We start from the raw sequence: 16723 nt of genomic DNA on the forward strand, positions 1-16723 counted from the left end.
ACCTTTCACATAAACACATGCTTGCATTGAATTTCCTTTTATGTTTCTTTCTATTCTCTAGTAGAGAATGACCTTTCTCTTTGCTGTTACTCAGCATGCCCAGATGTAGCTATTTCCTCTCACCGTCAGACTAAATCAGATCAGCTCATCAGATGTGCTAAAAGTTACGGAGGTTTTAACTGAGGGTAAATTAATTTAATCAAAATTCATTCCAATTCTGTAAAATATAAAAAACCAGGTGCTTGGACTTTTGATGATTTTTATATTACTTATATCTGACTCTTACCCTGGTATTTAACATTTATCAATTTTATCTAATATAAAAATCTTAATTCTGATTATTCTGAATTTTATCATTTAATAAATATTTGTCAAATATGTATACAAAATGTCATATCTTAGTGGTTAAGTGTTTGACCCCTAGAACTGAATGACACTGGCCAAATTTACCTTTTCTGGGCCACAGTTCTTTCAACCTGAAGGAGGATAATAAGTTTACACTGCAAAAATTTGCCAGGAATAGATGAGTCAATATGTGTAAGATGTTTAGTACTGTACATAGGGGATATTTGTTATTATAATTGCTTTACATGACATTATTTGCCAGATTTTGCAAAATGTACAATTTCTGAAACATTGCATTAGGTGCTCTGCAGAAAAGAAAAATGAATAGCATGATCCTTTTCCTTTGTAATGTTACTATAGTGGGGAAAAGAGAAATAACCAAAATGATTATTCTGTGCCATGTGTCATAACAGCATTCTTTATATTTGTCCTTTTGGTGCATTGATAATGGAGAGATTAATTCAGTTTTGAATCATCCTAGATGCTTTTTGGAAGAGATGGTATTTAAGATTGGATTGAACATAGATGAGATTTTGAGAAGCAGAGATGGATGTGCAAGGGCATAAGGTGGGTTAGAATAACGGGAGGAAAGAAAGAATGGGGAAATAGAATTCTCATTTAGGATCTTGATTTTCCAATCTTTTGTTTGTGACTCTTTTTTTCTATCAGGCATAATGAGCATCATGGTCACTGCCATGCTACAGCTTTGAGTCATGAAGAAAAAAGATGAATTATACTTAAAAACTTAATATAAGACTAATTTAAGAATCCAAACTGGTCATGTAAATGATCCAATGAGTGGCTGTAATGTACAGATAAAGGCTAAGCAAAATGTATAGCACTGACAAAAATACACAATAATAACAACATGTTGTTGTCAGTATTTACTAGGCATTTCCAACACTATAAAAACCTAGTGAGACAACAAATGAGATTTTGATTTGTATTTACATGTTACGGCAGATTTGGAAGAAATCAATCAGTAATCCTTGATAGGTTTGGAAAAGCAAGGCTTTTCAACATGGACACTACTGACATTTTGAGTCAGATAACTGCTTTGAGTGGGGGCCATCCTATGCATTTTAGGATGTTTAGCAATACCCCTGTCTCTTTTTTACTAGATGCCAGTAGCACCCTTACCCACCCGAAGGCTTGTGACAAAAAATATGTCTCTAAATATTTTTGAATGTTACTGGTGGGCAAATGGGCTCCAGTTGAGAACCATTGGAATAAAAAATATAATAATTTTTATATTTCAATGATCTTTTCAATGTTTTAACAATTTTCTTGGGAAATAAGTAACACTTTAAATAACTTATGACATCAATGACCCACCTTTTATTGACATAAACATAAGAGGGTTTGGAAAATATGTAATCTAAAATAACAACTTAGAAAATATGAAGTATACTCCCAAAACATGAACTCTTCTGAATTCACCATCACAGCTAGCACATGCCTTGCCTATCTGTCGCAACTTAATATACCAGCTGTGAAAAATCAAGCAGCTTATTCTTAACTTGGGAGACTTATAGAATTACCTCTTTCAAAATCCTAATATTCGAAATAATTTCAGAATTAAAGAAAAGTTGCCAAAATTGTACAAAGTATTCCTTATCTTTAACCCAGGTTTCTCAAATTTTAAATTAACTGCTTTTGTTCCTCTGTCAGTCTCTCTCTCTTCCATTTTCTTTTATGAACTATTTGAGAGTAACTATTTATATATGTAACTATTTATATATATCTATTTCATATATGCTATCCCTTTATTGCTAAATACTCCAATTATATTTTCTAAAAACAAGGACATTCTTTTTCATAAGCAGTGTAATTATCAAAATCAGGATTAATTAGTACCTTAGTATTAATATTTAATCTGTAGGCCTTAATTAAGTTTCACCAACTGCTCCAATGACATCTTCTCCAAGATCATATATTACATTTAGTTGTCATGTCTCCTTAGTCTCTTTTACCACAGGATGGTTGTTCAGTCTTTTCTCTTTCTTTTTTATCTTTAATAACCTTGACATTTTGAAAGAATACAAACCAGTTATAGTGCTTATCCTTCAGATTAAATAGTCATCAAATCTGTGTTCTTTCTTTTTTTTTTTTGATGGCGATAAGACATTTGTGAAAGAATATAAGATACAAAGTCCAATTTATATAATGCTTTATAATATGCAAATGACTATTTTATAATGTTTTAAGTCAGAACTGTGGTTAACTTTGAGGAGTAACAAGTAATTTTTATGCCACACTCCAATGAGAAATGCAGCTCAGACTTCCTTTCTTTTCAAGCATTGCTGCTCAGTGTGGTCCATGAATCTGTTGTTGCCCAACAGTTAATTATTATTTTGCCAGATATGGAATAAAGTTGAAAACATATCATTTTAAACTTTTATAGTAATTTGGCAAAGGAAGTTTTTCTCCTGAATCTAATAAAAATTGGGGCTTGTGTTTTCAATAACTTTTGTCAATTTTTGCATGTTTAAAGATGTATTATAAACCAGAAAACAGTAGGTAAATATGTGATATAGTATTGTGAACTCATGAATATTGTTACACTTGCAAACCATATCATGTACAGGATTGTACACGATACGTGTACAATTTGTCATGTACATGACAAAAAGGTTTTACAAAAATGTCATGGTCATTTACTGAATTATCGTGGTTTCTCCTTTGTGAGTTTTCTGATGGACAGTGGGATGTGACTTACAGCTGAAGAACTTCCCATATTCTTTACATTCATATGGTTTCTCTGCTGTGTGAGTTTTCTGATGGTGAATGAGTTTGATTTCCTACTAAAGGTTTACCTACATGGAGCACATCCATTGGATTTCACTCCTGTGTGTATTCTCTGATGAATGGCGAGGGTTGCCTTCTGGTGGAAAGATTTCCTGCATTTATTACAAATATAGGGTTTTTCCCCTGTGCAAATTCTCTGATGTAGAGGGAGGGTTGTCTTTTGGCAGAATGATTTTCCACATTCATTACAAATATAAGGTTTCTCTCCTGTCTGTGTGTTCTCTGATGTGCAGTGAGAGTTGTCTTCTGAATTAATGTCTTCCCATATTTGTTACAATGATGTGGTTTCTCTCCTCTGTGAGTTGTCTGATGATCAGTGAGGTATGATTTCTTTCTAAAGGCACTCCGACATTGAGTATATTCCTAGACTTTCTCCCCTGTATGTATTTTGTAATGTCTAGGGAGGTTCGCCTTCTGGTGGAAGGATTTCCCACAATCAGTACAAATATAGGCTTTCCCCTCTCTATGTGTTTTCTCATGAAGCGTGGGGGCTGACTTTTGATGGAAGGCCTTATCACACTGATTGTAAACATATGTCATTTGCGGATGTTCAATGAGGTGTGACTTAATTTTAAAGCCATTTCCACAGTGAGGGCACAGAAAAGGTTTCTTTTTTGTTTAAGATTACTGACACATAATAAAAATGGACTTCTTGTAGAAGAATTTCCATATTTGCTTTATGCATAGGACTTCTTTTCCATAAGTTTGTGGATGGACATGGAGATTTGTCTTTTGGATGAAGGCTATGCCATCTTTATTGTATTCTAAGGGTCTTTCTCTTCTGTGAGCTTCAATGCGCCTAAGTAACAAATTCTTTTTATAGGAAAGGATTTTTCATATTCATTATGCTGAAATGATTGCTCTGGACTTTGAACCTTCTGATGTTGATTGAGTGCCTGTTTACTACTGAGACCCCTATCTGTTTACAGAGTTTCATCGCAGGATGACTTTTCTCATGTTTGGTGTTGAGTAGTGATTTCTCCCATCCATCACTCTCACCCAACTTCTCTCTTACAGGGCTTACATTTCTAATGACTAAGTCTGAAATATTTTTTCAAAACCTTTCCATAGGATTTGTCTTCACATAGTGTTCTTTTTGAAATAATACAATTTTTGCCTGCAGTGAGTATTTTTCCCATAAACATTACTTCTCTCCTTCATTGGTTTTTTTGTGGTTGATGAATGCAATTGACCTAGAGTGCTTGTCGGGGTGTTCTTTGAATTTCACTAAAATGTCTTCAGTTTCCCTAGCTTGTCCTTTTGGAATATTGATAGCATCAAATGTGGAAGAGAATGTGGGCAGCCAAAATTCTCGTACATTGGTGCCATGTAGCTCTGACTTGGAAAAATTGTCTCTGTTTTCCATAACTCTTCTCCTTGTTCCAATTTGTGGATCATAGCAGGCTTAGTCATATGAAAACCCGCAGAGATGAGGTGGCAGTAGTTTTCCAACGTCGCCTCCCTGTAGAGCGCCTTCTGAACAGGGCCCTCAAAGTTCACATTCAAAGTCCAACATCTTTGAATGACACTGATGCCTGAGCTATGGCTTTGAGATTTGCTACTGATGAAATCTCTTTTTGGCTCTTCTTTTGAGAAAGTTGTCTGGGGACCAAGGACCTAAAATCTGTGTTCTTAAAAAACCATTTTGTCTTGGTCTGAAAAAGCAAATTTGAGCTCACTATATAATTTTGTTTTTTTTTTAAATTATAATTACTGAGAAAAAATTAAATTAATGGTAATTGCCACTAATAGATGTTTAATTCAGGATCAGTTGGGGGATCCCAATTCAGAAATACCCATGCAAAATATTCTCACACTTCCACTACTTTCAGAAGCTGAAATCACAGGCTACTGTATTACCATTAAAGACCTGTGACAGATATTTCTCAGTGTGACAGAGGGCATGGGTTCACATACATGAATTAACATAGTCACATGGAAACAGTCAAGTCCTGGCTCACTTCTTTTAGATATTTCTACAAAATCATTCATTAAAAAAAACATTTATTGGCTTCAGTGATGGGTTAAATTGAATCTCCCCCAAAAGATATGTTGAAGTCCTAAGTGCTGGTACCTGTGAATGTGATGCTGTACGGAAACAGGGTCATTGTAAATGGAATTAGTTAAATCCAAATGAGGTCATTGTGGAGTAGTATGGGCCCTTAAACTGATGTCTTTATCAGAAGGGGAGAAGAGACACATGAGTGGAGAATACCACACGAGCAGTAGGTCTCTGGAGAGCAAGAAGGCCATGTGAACACGGAGGCAGAGATAGCAGTTACATTGCAGCAAACCAATGAACCCCAATGATTGCAGGCAACTGCCAGAAGATAGGAAGAGGCAAAGCTGGCCCTTCCAACACTTAGAATTCTGACTTCTGGCCCAAAGCATTGTGGAAGAGTATGATTCTGTTGTTTTAAGCATCCCAGTTTGTGGTACATTGTTACAGCAACCCTAGCAAACTGAGATAACTTCCTATTGTGTGTCAGGCGCTTATTTCTGCAATGGAGATAAGAGTGGGGAGCACAACACATCCCTTTCCTTTGTGACACTAGCATTCAGTTGGATAGGGAAATAAAAATCAAACAGACAAATATTTAATATAATTTCTGATAGTGATTTGTCATATAAAGTATAGCAAAAGTAGAGGCTAGAGATTGATGAGGGTGGCAACAAACCTAGCCCCTATATAGAAAATAGATATTTTGGGGTGAATCAAGAATGGAAATAGGGAGAATAGATAGGAGGCCCTGCAATGTATAAGCAACACAGGATGATGGATTGGCCTAAGGTACTGGAAATGGCATGGTGAGATGGTTCTTATACAGGTTGTATTTGATCATAACACATTGAATGTGAAGAATGAATAAGGTAAAAGGAGGCAAGGAGACCCAGTTTCAACAAACAGTATAGATACCGTGACTCCAAATTGGTACAAAGCTATGGTAGTTTGTATACATTACCAAAAAGAAATTTCTATTTTGAAATTGTTTCCAGTCCTGGAGCATAATATTTTTCATAGATTTCCCACAAATTTATTAAATGAAAGATGGTTGGTTGGATGAATAAATAACACTACACATAGCAAATCTTTTATTTAGGATAAATTTTACTCCAGGAATAATCCAAAAGCCATAGGGTAAATAAGTTAGATGGCCACTTTAAACAATAACATTTGCAGTAAAAAATATAAGTAATGTCTCTGGTTTCTTTCCTTTGTTCTTAACTTGATTCTGAAAGCAATTCCAATGGAAAGTTTTCAAAAAAGCTTTTAAGCAGTAATAGCATCATTAGCAAAAATGGCTATATTTTAAAGATTATTTTTCTTTAAAGGAAATAACACTCAAAACATTTATTTTTGTAGCTATAACTGTATAAATATCCATATCTAAATGTATATATCATTTTTTCATTATTTTATATTCATGTGTCCTCCCAGCAGGAGTCTGAACAATTTTTCTTCATTTTTCCATTGATTTGTAAATGAGGTTTTCTGGACTTGGCTATCTCTAGGGTACTCTGGTGTAGTAATTAGTGAAAGATCTACATTTATCTCGAACTATCATGGAGAGGCCTTTATTTTTCATCTGATCAGTGCTGTTTCATTGTCCACTAATTTCTTTTTAGACTCCTGAATCCAGAAAGAACTTAGATGTCATCTGTTCAAACCCACAAATCTTGTACAAAAGGAAACTTTATGTGATTTTTTTTTCAATTTGAAATGGAGATGAGAATACTGCTTATCTAATTTTCTAGGACAAACTCTAAATTGTCTAAATTTTCTAGGGTTAACTCAAGTTAACCATAGCAGAAGTACCACAAACTGAGTGGCTTAAAACAACACAAATTTACTGTCTCACAGTTCCAGAGGCCAGATGTCTGAAACCATGGCATCAACAGGGCATGCTTCCTCTGAAGTCTGTAGAATTCTTGAAGTGGTTTATCAGAAATATGTGGCAGCCTCTGCCTCTGTCACATGGATGTCTTTTTTGTCTGTTTGTGTCCAATCTCCTCTTATAAATATACCAGTTCTGTCAGATTAGGACCCATCCTATCTATTTTGGCCTTATCTTGGCTAGTAACATCTTCAGAGACGTGTTTCCAAATAAGGCCACATTCAGAGGACCAGGAATTAGGATTTGAATATATACACCATTCAATCCATGTAAGTATTCAAACGAGAGAAATTATTGCAAGTTTTTAAACTTAGTTTGAAAGCCTGATATACATTGACTTCCACTGTGGATAATTTGAGAAATACCAGTTCAACACCACAAGTACAAAGGGCCACAAACTAGTGATCCACTGCTTTAAAGTCAGCAAATTCAGATCTTCAAATCACAGAGATAGCCTGAAGCCACTGAGGGGAATTCAATAAATATTGAGTCAAAAACAGGGCTCTCCTCACCAAGAATGAATAACACTGTTTTACATTAGGGGAGGTTAGGGTTCTGAAAAATATCTAAATACCCATGGATATTCTTAATCTGCAGGTGAAGAGAGAGCATGTGAAAGAAAAAGAATTTCTTGAGCATCTACTGTCTGGCAGCCTCTTTTCATACATTATTATTATTGAACACTACTATTCTAAATTTGTTGAAATTCTGGTTCCCAGTGAATGGTTAAATAAAAGTTCTGAGTTAACTATCCACTGTGTTAAAGCCAGCAATTCATGCTTTCACATCAAATTCTGAAATAAATTAAATGATTGACAAATTGCTGGATGCACAAGCTAAACATTGATAGTGAAATTTTTCTGTTTGAAGTACATTGTAGTAAGTTAGAGAAAGTATCCCGTGGGGGGTGCAAGGGTAGTTCAGTGGTAGAATTCTTGCCTACCATGTGGAGACCTGGGTTCGATTCCCAGACCATGTGCTTCCCCAAAACAAACAAACAAATAAGCAGAAACAGCAAACAAAAATTCAATGGATGGTGCTGCAATAATGGGATATTCACATGGAAAAAATAATGAAATATGACACCGCCATACAGCTTACAAAGTAAAAAAAAAAGAAGCATTATATTTTCTGCTTAAAAAAAGGGAAAAAAATAATCAATTCAGTCATTTAACAAATGTTTATTAAGTACCGACTCTGGCCAGTCACTGGTACATGAACTGACTCTTCAGAATAAAGACAAATAAATGTCCCTTCTGCCTTGATGGTGCTTATTATAGTCTATTGGGAGGGATATACAGTAAAAATGTAAATTAGAAATACCTAAATATTAGGGTAGTGCAATGGTGGTTCAGCGACAGAATTCTCGCCTGCCATGCTGGAGACCAGGGTTCAACTCCCGGTGCCTGCCCATGCCAAAAAAGGAAGAAAGAAGAAAGAAAAAAAAAAATACCTAAATATTAACAGTGACCAGTGATATAAGGAGCAGAACAATGGATAATAAGAGAGCAGCCAGGGAGATGCAAGTTTAGTTATAATTGTCAAGAAAGTCCTGAGGAGGGAAAGATCATGGTATATTTGGGGAAGGGAAAGAAAGGGCATAGAATGGGGAGATGCAAGAAACCAAAGGCAGAAAGGGAGGTAGAGCTCAAATTGTAGGGAACCTCTCAGGCCATGCTGAGGGGGAACTGATTTGGAATTTCCAAATTTCACTCTGCTTGCTGTGACGGTCACACACTGCAGGTAAAAAAAAAAACTGTTAAGATGCTGACTAGGGAAAATAAATAGTTTGCTTGCTAACTTGTCTCTTCTTTTACTTAGAAATAGGCTCTTTACATATTTTATTTTTTACAAACATGGAAAAAGGTTTTAAGGACAGCCAAATACGCCTGGAACAATCAAGTGGCAATGAAATGTGACTAAATGTAGCTCTTACATTGGGAAACCCCGGACTTCTAATCTGCTTTGATTTTTACTACATTGCTACCTTGTCTAGAGGGAAAATACAAACAACCCAAAAAACTTATGGAAAACCAGGTCCCTAAAAATATGGAGTTATGGGGCTTTTACAACAGTTTCCTACTACCTGGTATAGAAACTATTGGTTTTGTTCTCTCTCAGTCCCAGCAAACACTCTAGCTGTAGGAAAAGCAGCTGGAAGCCCTTGTTTTCTCTCAAAAAGCTGTAAGGACTGGTTAAAATCTCAAACAAGTGGCAGGCTGTGACTAGGCTCTGACGTACCATTTGTTCTACCAATTTTTGAAGTGATTTAAGGGATTTGAAACATTTTGTTCTCATCATATGTAAAAGAACAAGTTGATGGTTCTTTTTAAACCTGTAAGCAATATGTTCATCAAAGACACACAGCTTCAGTTTAAAGGTATGACAAGGAAACAGCTCAGTAAGTTTAACTTGGGCAGGAAAGCAAATTCTACTTTGTAACGAAAATACACTTACAAAAATGTTATAATATTTCACTACCTCGTCCCTTAAGAATATTAACCTAATTGAAGAAAGACACACGTTTTTCCTGAAAGTTTAAACTCCCATTTTATCTGAAGAAATTAGAATTGCTTCAAATGTAGTATCTGTTTGTATACAAAACATTTCTTTTGAAAAGTTAATAAAGGCAATGCTTTGGATCCACAGACATCCAAGGCTGTTGATGCTTTCTAAATAAAAATGTTCTGTGAAGACTTGTGTCTTAAAGTCAGCTCTAGCAATTTGAAAAATTCTAGCCTCACACATTTTATATTGTCTTTAATCTAATTTATTTGGCAAATTGAGACAATGTACAAGACATATGCTCAAAACTTTAAATAACTCTATTTCAGTAGAAATGGTATAATTTGAGCTTAAACCAGTGAATAGAGACAGAACCGATAGATGTTATAATGAGAAGGCTTGGGCCTTTGACTTTAGGCCTCTTTCATGTACTTTATTTCAGGGAGAAAGAAAAAGATTGACAGTTTTATCTTCTACACACACAAGAATAAAAGAAGGTATGTAATTTAATTACAATGTTTAACAGAACTTGACTCCAATAAGTTAATTCTTACACATTTTCCTGCAAAATGGGAAAATAATTTGCATATTTAATACATTTTGTATTCCTTAAACACAAAGTTCTTTAAATCAAAAACAGAGGGATTTGTCCTGTAACCACTTGTTGAAGTGTGCCTTGAAAACTATTGCTTTTTAAAATTTTTTTGTTTTGTCTATATGTTATACTATGCAATTAAAAAAAGTCAAGAAAAACAAACAAAGAGAGGAGAGATGTTACTTATTTCTTCTAAGGACTCTGAAGTATTTAAACTATCACAAGCTAGTCAATCTAAAGTGTGCTTCTTTCTAAAGTATCTCCTCAGCTATAAATGAAATGGTGAACTTATTCAGTTTACCAACATTTATTGAACAAATACTGTGCGCCAGGCATGGCATTAGGTAATAAATCTGTAAGATGACTATGAGATGACCCTTCTTTGATATGACCCTTATCATGGAGGTTATTTTTGGATTTGGATATTTATATTTATATTCCATTTAAAAAGTATTTTCAAGCAAATGTCCCTAATTTTTGAAAAGTCAGATTTCATATTATGAATTATCTTGCTATATGATGTCTTAGTTTGCCAAAGCTTCTATAACACCATGCTTAAACAACAGGAATTTACTGCCTCCCATTTTCAAAGGATAGAAATCCCAAAATCAAGGTACTGGTAGGCCATTCTTTGTCCAAGGTTTGTGGCATTGTGGTACTGGCTTGCTGGCAGTCCATAAATCAATCTCTCAGCCTCATCCACAAGGCAATCTAATTCAGTTTTGCTTCATCTTAATGGAATCTTTGATGATCCCAATTACAAATGAATGCACAGCCACAGGACCCGGGGCAGGACTTGACTATGTCTTTGCTGGGGCTATGATTCATTCATAACATATATTTATTGCACACTATTCCTTTCTTACTTTCGTACAGCTTTATTACAGTATAATTAAAACATAGTAAAATGAAGATTCTGAAGTATACAAATTAGATGTTTTGATATGCAAATACATCTATGAAATGACCACCACAATCAAGATATGAACATATCTACTACCCCAAAAGTCTGCCTATGATTTTTGTAATTGCTCCCACGTGCTAATCCCTGCCCACCTCCCTCACCCAAGCAGACAACAATGATATTTCACTCTATTTTAGTGTGCATTTTCCTAGATTTTTATGCATTTCTATAGTGTATTCTCTTTCATCTAACTTCTTTCATTCAGAATAAGTATTTTGAGATTCATCCATGCTTTTGCATGTATCAATAGTTTGTTCATGTTTTTATTGCTGTGTAGTATTTCAGTGCATGGATATACTGAAATTTGTCTATCCTGTCACCTGTCATAGAAATTTTAGAAATTTCTATTTCTACAAAAAATAGCCTGATGATGATTTCTATATAGATTAAACTGAATCTGTAGATAAATTTATAAATGAAAAAAGTCAACAAAATGAAGTCTATTACTACATGAACATATCTTTTTCTATTTATTGGATCCTCTTGGATTTTGTCAGTATTTATTTACCAGTACTTAGTGTATAGACTTGAGCATCTTTTCTCAGACTTACCCCTACGTATTTCATATTATTGTAAGTGGCATTGTTTTCTTAATTTCCAAATATTCATAGCTGGTTTATAGAAATACAATTTATTTTCATACGTTGAGTTTGAATCTGACAACCTTGCTAAACTCCCTTATTACTTCTAGTAGCTTTCATCTAAATTTCATCAGATTTCTGCATTATTTCCTTGGGTAGAACCTCCAGTACAATGTGAGATAGAATGATGAGGGTGGAATCCTGATCCTAAGCATAAGGCATTCCATCATTTACCATCAGGTGTGATGTCAGGATAGATTTTTCTGAGATGCCCTTTGTTTTAATTCATAAAAGCTGCCAGAACGCAACATATCAGAAATGGAATGACTTTTAAAAAGTGCAATTCATTAAGTTGCCAGCTTACAATTCTAAGGCCTCGAAAGGTCCAAACTAAGGATCCAGGGAAAGATACCTTAATTCAAGAGATGCTGATGGGTCCAGAACACCTCTGTCAGCCAGAAAGGCACATGGTGACATCTGCGAGCTTTCTCTCATTTCAAAAGACTTCCCTGGGGGTATTTTCCTTTTGCATTTCCAAAGATCTCTGGCTGTGTGGGCTCTGTTGGTTTTGAGCTGTTTCCCTCTTAAAGCGTTCCAGTAAGCAACCCCACCTTGAATGGGTGGAGACACATCTCCTGGAACCCATCTAATCAAAAGCTACTGCCCACTACTTCACAGCTCCACGAAAACATTAAAAAAGATCCCACCCAACGATATTGAATGAAGATTAAAGATCTTGGCTTTTCTGGGGTACACAACAGTTTCTAACTGACACCCTTTTTCAGGTAGAGAATCTTTTTTTATATGGCTAATTTGCTAATGGTTTTGTTTCATCTGTTTAAAATAAGTAACAGATGTTACTTTTGGTGAAATGAAACCACTGCGGTGATTATATGAGTTTTTCTTTTTTCCTCTGTTAATACAATGAATTACATTGACTGATTTTCAAATATTCAATTTCACATAACTGATTAATTTCGGTTATTGCATTCTTAGAATAAACCCCACTTCATCATGATATTTAATATTTTTATGTGTTTTTGGTTTAATTTGATAAAATTTATCATGAAATTTTGCATTGATGTTCATGAGAACTATTGGGCTGTAGTTTTTTTTCCTTGCAGTGTCATTTCCTGGTTTTGATATTAGAGTAATGCTAGTATCATAGAATTAATTGGATGAGATTACATCTTCTAATTTCTGAAGCGTCTCTATAGGGTTGGCATTATTTCTTCCTTAATTGTTTGGTAAATGGTCATGTAGACCTTGAATTTTCTTTTTGGGAAGGTTTTTCACTGCAAATTTAATTTCTTTAATAGATGCAGGACTATTTAGATCCAAATTTTCTTTTGGTTTTATTTTCATCCAGGAGTTCCTTTAATATTTCCTGTAGTGCAAATGTGAAACTCTTAGCTTTTATGATCTGAAAAAGGTTTTATTTCACCTTCATTTTTACAAAATATTTTTGCTGGTTATAGAATTCTAAAATGATAGGATTTTCTTTCATTACTTTAAAGATGTTGCCTCCCTGTTTTCCAACTGCTAGGATTCTAACAAGAAGTATGTTGTTATTCTTATTTTGTTCCTCTACAATGTAATGCATTGTTCCTCCTCTGTCCTCTTTTAGGATTTTCTCTTTATCACTGGGTTTAATCATTTTGATTATGCTGTGCCTTAGTATAGTTTACTTTATGCCTTATGCTTGGGTTTGTTGAATTTCTTACAACTGTGGTTTTTTATTTAGCTTCAAATTTGGAAAAAAATTAGTTTTTATTGCCATGTAATATTCTGTAATATCTGAATTTGTCATTAATCATGTCCACAGTGTTTTTAATCTCAAACATTATTGTTTTCATCTCCAGATGTTTGAATTGGGTGTTTCTGAAATATCTTCTGGGCCTTTACTGAACATATGCAATCTTCCCTCTAGCTTCTTGAGCATAAAGAATGCAATTTTAGTAAGTGTTTTAGTGTAATTGTAACTAGTTCTATCATTTGTGTTATTTCTGTGTCGGTTTTGATTGATTAAATCTTAATCTTCTGTGTCGGTTTTGATTGATTAAATCTTAATCTTCTGTGTCGGTTTTGATTGATTAAATCTTAAGTATTTTCTTACTTCTTTGCATTCTCGGTGATTTTTGATTGAATGTCAAATAGTGTGAATTATACCATATTGAGCATATAGGTAACATCAATACGAATTTTTTTACTATCCCACACTGAAACAGTGGCTACTCTAAATTTTTTGGTAAATAAGTGAGAACTAGTAATAATTCAAATGTAATGAGCTCAAGGTACTTGATACAGAGTTGAGAATGCCATGTCATTTTACACCAGCTCTATTATTTTACCTAAGAATGCAAAATATTACTCATATTGATGTTTTCTAATCCCCTCCAGAGTACAGGGATCTTTTACTTTATTTCTCAAAAGGATCAGTCTCTTTTTTCTCAACTCTTACTTGCTGTTCTACTCAAAAGTAGAAATGATTTATCTGACAAATGGTATTTGGCAAAACAAGACTGTGATCCTAGGTTACTCCACCCTTTTTGAGTTTTCTCCCTTTCACTCTTGCTCTGGCTTGCATATTATTTCTGGGGTCTGTAGTAAATCTGGGACAGAACACTATTCAGGAACTTCAGGTCTACCAAACTCTTATTTATATTCTTTATTTAGCTCCCTCCTTCATATTCTTGGCTCTTTGTATTTGGTGAGGTGGGAGGAGACCAGAATTTGCTTTTGACTGACTGGTAAAACTTCTATGGAAGTCCTAAGCAGTTCTTTCTGGCCTTTGGTCTTCATCACATAATCCATCCACACTTCCCAGTAATTAGTCTGAAATATTGAGGCATAGGTCTTAAAATTGAAAGGGGCCATAAATCCCAACTGAAAATTTGGAAGGGAATTTATTGAAAAAGTTATCATGTATTTATTAATCAACTCCATGTCCAAAGCATCAGACTGATATTCAGCAAAAATTCACTGGTAAAGATGCACTGGCTGCTGACTGTTGAAATACTTTCATACAGTTTAGGAAATACTAAGATCCCCAAGCTTCCAAATACCTGAACACTGTCCCTGTACACTGAGACCCTGGGTGCTCCCTTTGAGTACTGCACTCTCTTTGAGCCCTCTACACTACCCCCTTCCCCATAATAACTAAGGAATTAGTACCTGGCATGGAAGTGTGATCCAGGACTCTACTTCAATAGTACAAATGGCATCCATTTTGATTTCCAAGTCTATGGCTAACTGGCTGTTGAGAAATACTGACTTTTATCCCCACCTAATACTTTAAAAAGAAAGTAAACATTTTGTTTTCAGTAACATATTGTAAATTGTAATAGAGGAGAGGATATAAAAATAATTTGGGCTTAATAGGTTTGATATATTGTATTTTTCTGAAAGTTTTTTCTTATATGAAAAACTGCATTACGTGAATCATTTTTCTCTATTCCATTGGTTCCTATGAGAAAAATAAGAGAGTTAATCTAAAAGAGGAAAACAATGCTGTTAACTGAAAATTTTCCTTGTTAGACAAAAGAGTTGAACAGCTTATGGAAAACACATATCATAGAAGTATAAACTAGATGTATAAATTTGAATTGCCACCAAGGCAGGAGGAAACTCAAAATGTATATATATAGGTCCTCCTGTACTGTTTGATTGCTTAAGATGGGCAATAAATTAGATTCTAACACTCCCAGCACTCAAAGTTTAAAGAAATAGAACAGAAGAAATACATTAAAAGTTATTAAATACTTTTATATCTCTGGATGATAGATGATTTTTATTTCAGCTTAAAATCAATAGATGAAATCATGATGGAAAAATGATAGATTCAACTACATGCAGTTATAAATTTGTCATATCAAAAATAATAAAATTAGTCTATATTTAAACAAGTAGACTCACAGAAATATTTCTAGAAAATATGAAAATATGTGTGATTTCTTTGGATTTGCAAAAGCTGCTTAAGAGCTTAGAAAGATTTTTACTTGTACATTTGTAAGTCTGCTTTGCCAGATATTTGAAGTATTTGAAAAATAACATACATTAAATATGTAAATAGAAATATTTAATGAAATATAATTACTTACTGTTAGGTATCGAATTATGTCCCCCTAAAAAATAGTATTCAGGTCCCAAATTCAGGTCCTGTGTATGTGAACCTATTTTTAAAGAGGACCGTTGTAGGTGTTATTAGTTAATGTGCCCAAACCAAATGAGGGTGGGCCTCAATCCAACATGGCTGAAGTCCTTATAAGCAAAGGAGATTGGACACAGAGAAAAGGCACAGAGATCAGCCCGAAGGTGGAAGTCAATAGAACCTAAAGAGAAAGGAGAAGATGCTGTCATGTGTATTTCCATGTGACACAAAATCCGATGAATTCCAAATATTGCTGGCCAGCCAGAAGATACCAGCTAAGGGAGAAAGAAAGCCTTCTGGATTCTGAAACCTAGAGTCAATAAATTCCCAATATTTACACTGACTCATTGTATGGTATTTGTTTTAGTAGCCAGGAAACTAAAACACCTAACATCATACATGTGAAAAGATCAAGGAAACGTAATATATTAAAGATATGAGTTATTTAAATATATGAAGATATGAGTTATTGTCAAAGAACACATGAACTTTTTTTGTCTATATGCATATAAATTTTTGCTCAGTGTAACTGTCCAGGAGAAGTCTTTTAAAACTAATGACTTCATATTAATTATACTAGAGATAATCATAAATATTCAATTTTAGGTACAAAGACTTCTTTCAAACTTAATAAAAGTCTCATATGATGGTGAGATCTTTTCATGTACCTAGAGATTTTAGATAACTGAATGTTAAAGTGAGCAAAAATATTATTTTATAATTAGGGCAAAGGCAGGAAGATAAAAGGAAATTACTAGAGGTTTTGACTACTTACATTTAATGAATTTATATCAAAAATGCCAAAAACAGAATTATGTTGTGAAGTACAATGTGGCAAGATATTTTCAACATGCCAACCAAACTTTGATATCCTTAATA

At 34.3% G+C, this 16723-nt stretch overlaps 1 long non-coding RNA gene and 1 pseudogene across 4 annotated transcripts in view; one reads left to right on the top strand and one right to left on the bottom strand.

The window, feature by feature from the left end:
* Positions 1 to 16723, top strand: part of LOC143663197 (uncharacterized) — a 129126-nt gene that overhangs the window by 109421 nt on the left and 2982 nt on the right. For 3 of the 4 annotated variants that reach the window (XR_013165860.1, XR_013165858.1, XR_013165859.1), the window contains one exon: positions 9997 to 10051. The exons of the other annotated variant lie outside the window; for it this stretch is intronic. This is a non-coding gene — a long non-coding RNA (uncharacterized LOC143663197). The remainder of the gene's footprint in view (positions 1 to 9996; positions 10052 to 16723) is intronic. 4 annotated transcript variants of the gene reach the window in all.
* On the bottom strand, positions 3003 to 7203 carry LOC143663733 (zinc finger protein 33B-like; annotated as a pseudogene).

Source organism: Tamandua tetradactyla, chromosome 19, assembly GCF_023851605.1.
Source record: "Tamandua tetradactyla isolate mTamTet1 chromosome 19, mTamTet1.pri, whole genome shotgun sequence".
NCBI lineage: Eukaryota > Metazoa > Chordata > Mammalia > Pilosa > Myrmecophagidae > Tamandua > Tamandua tetradactyla.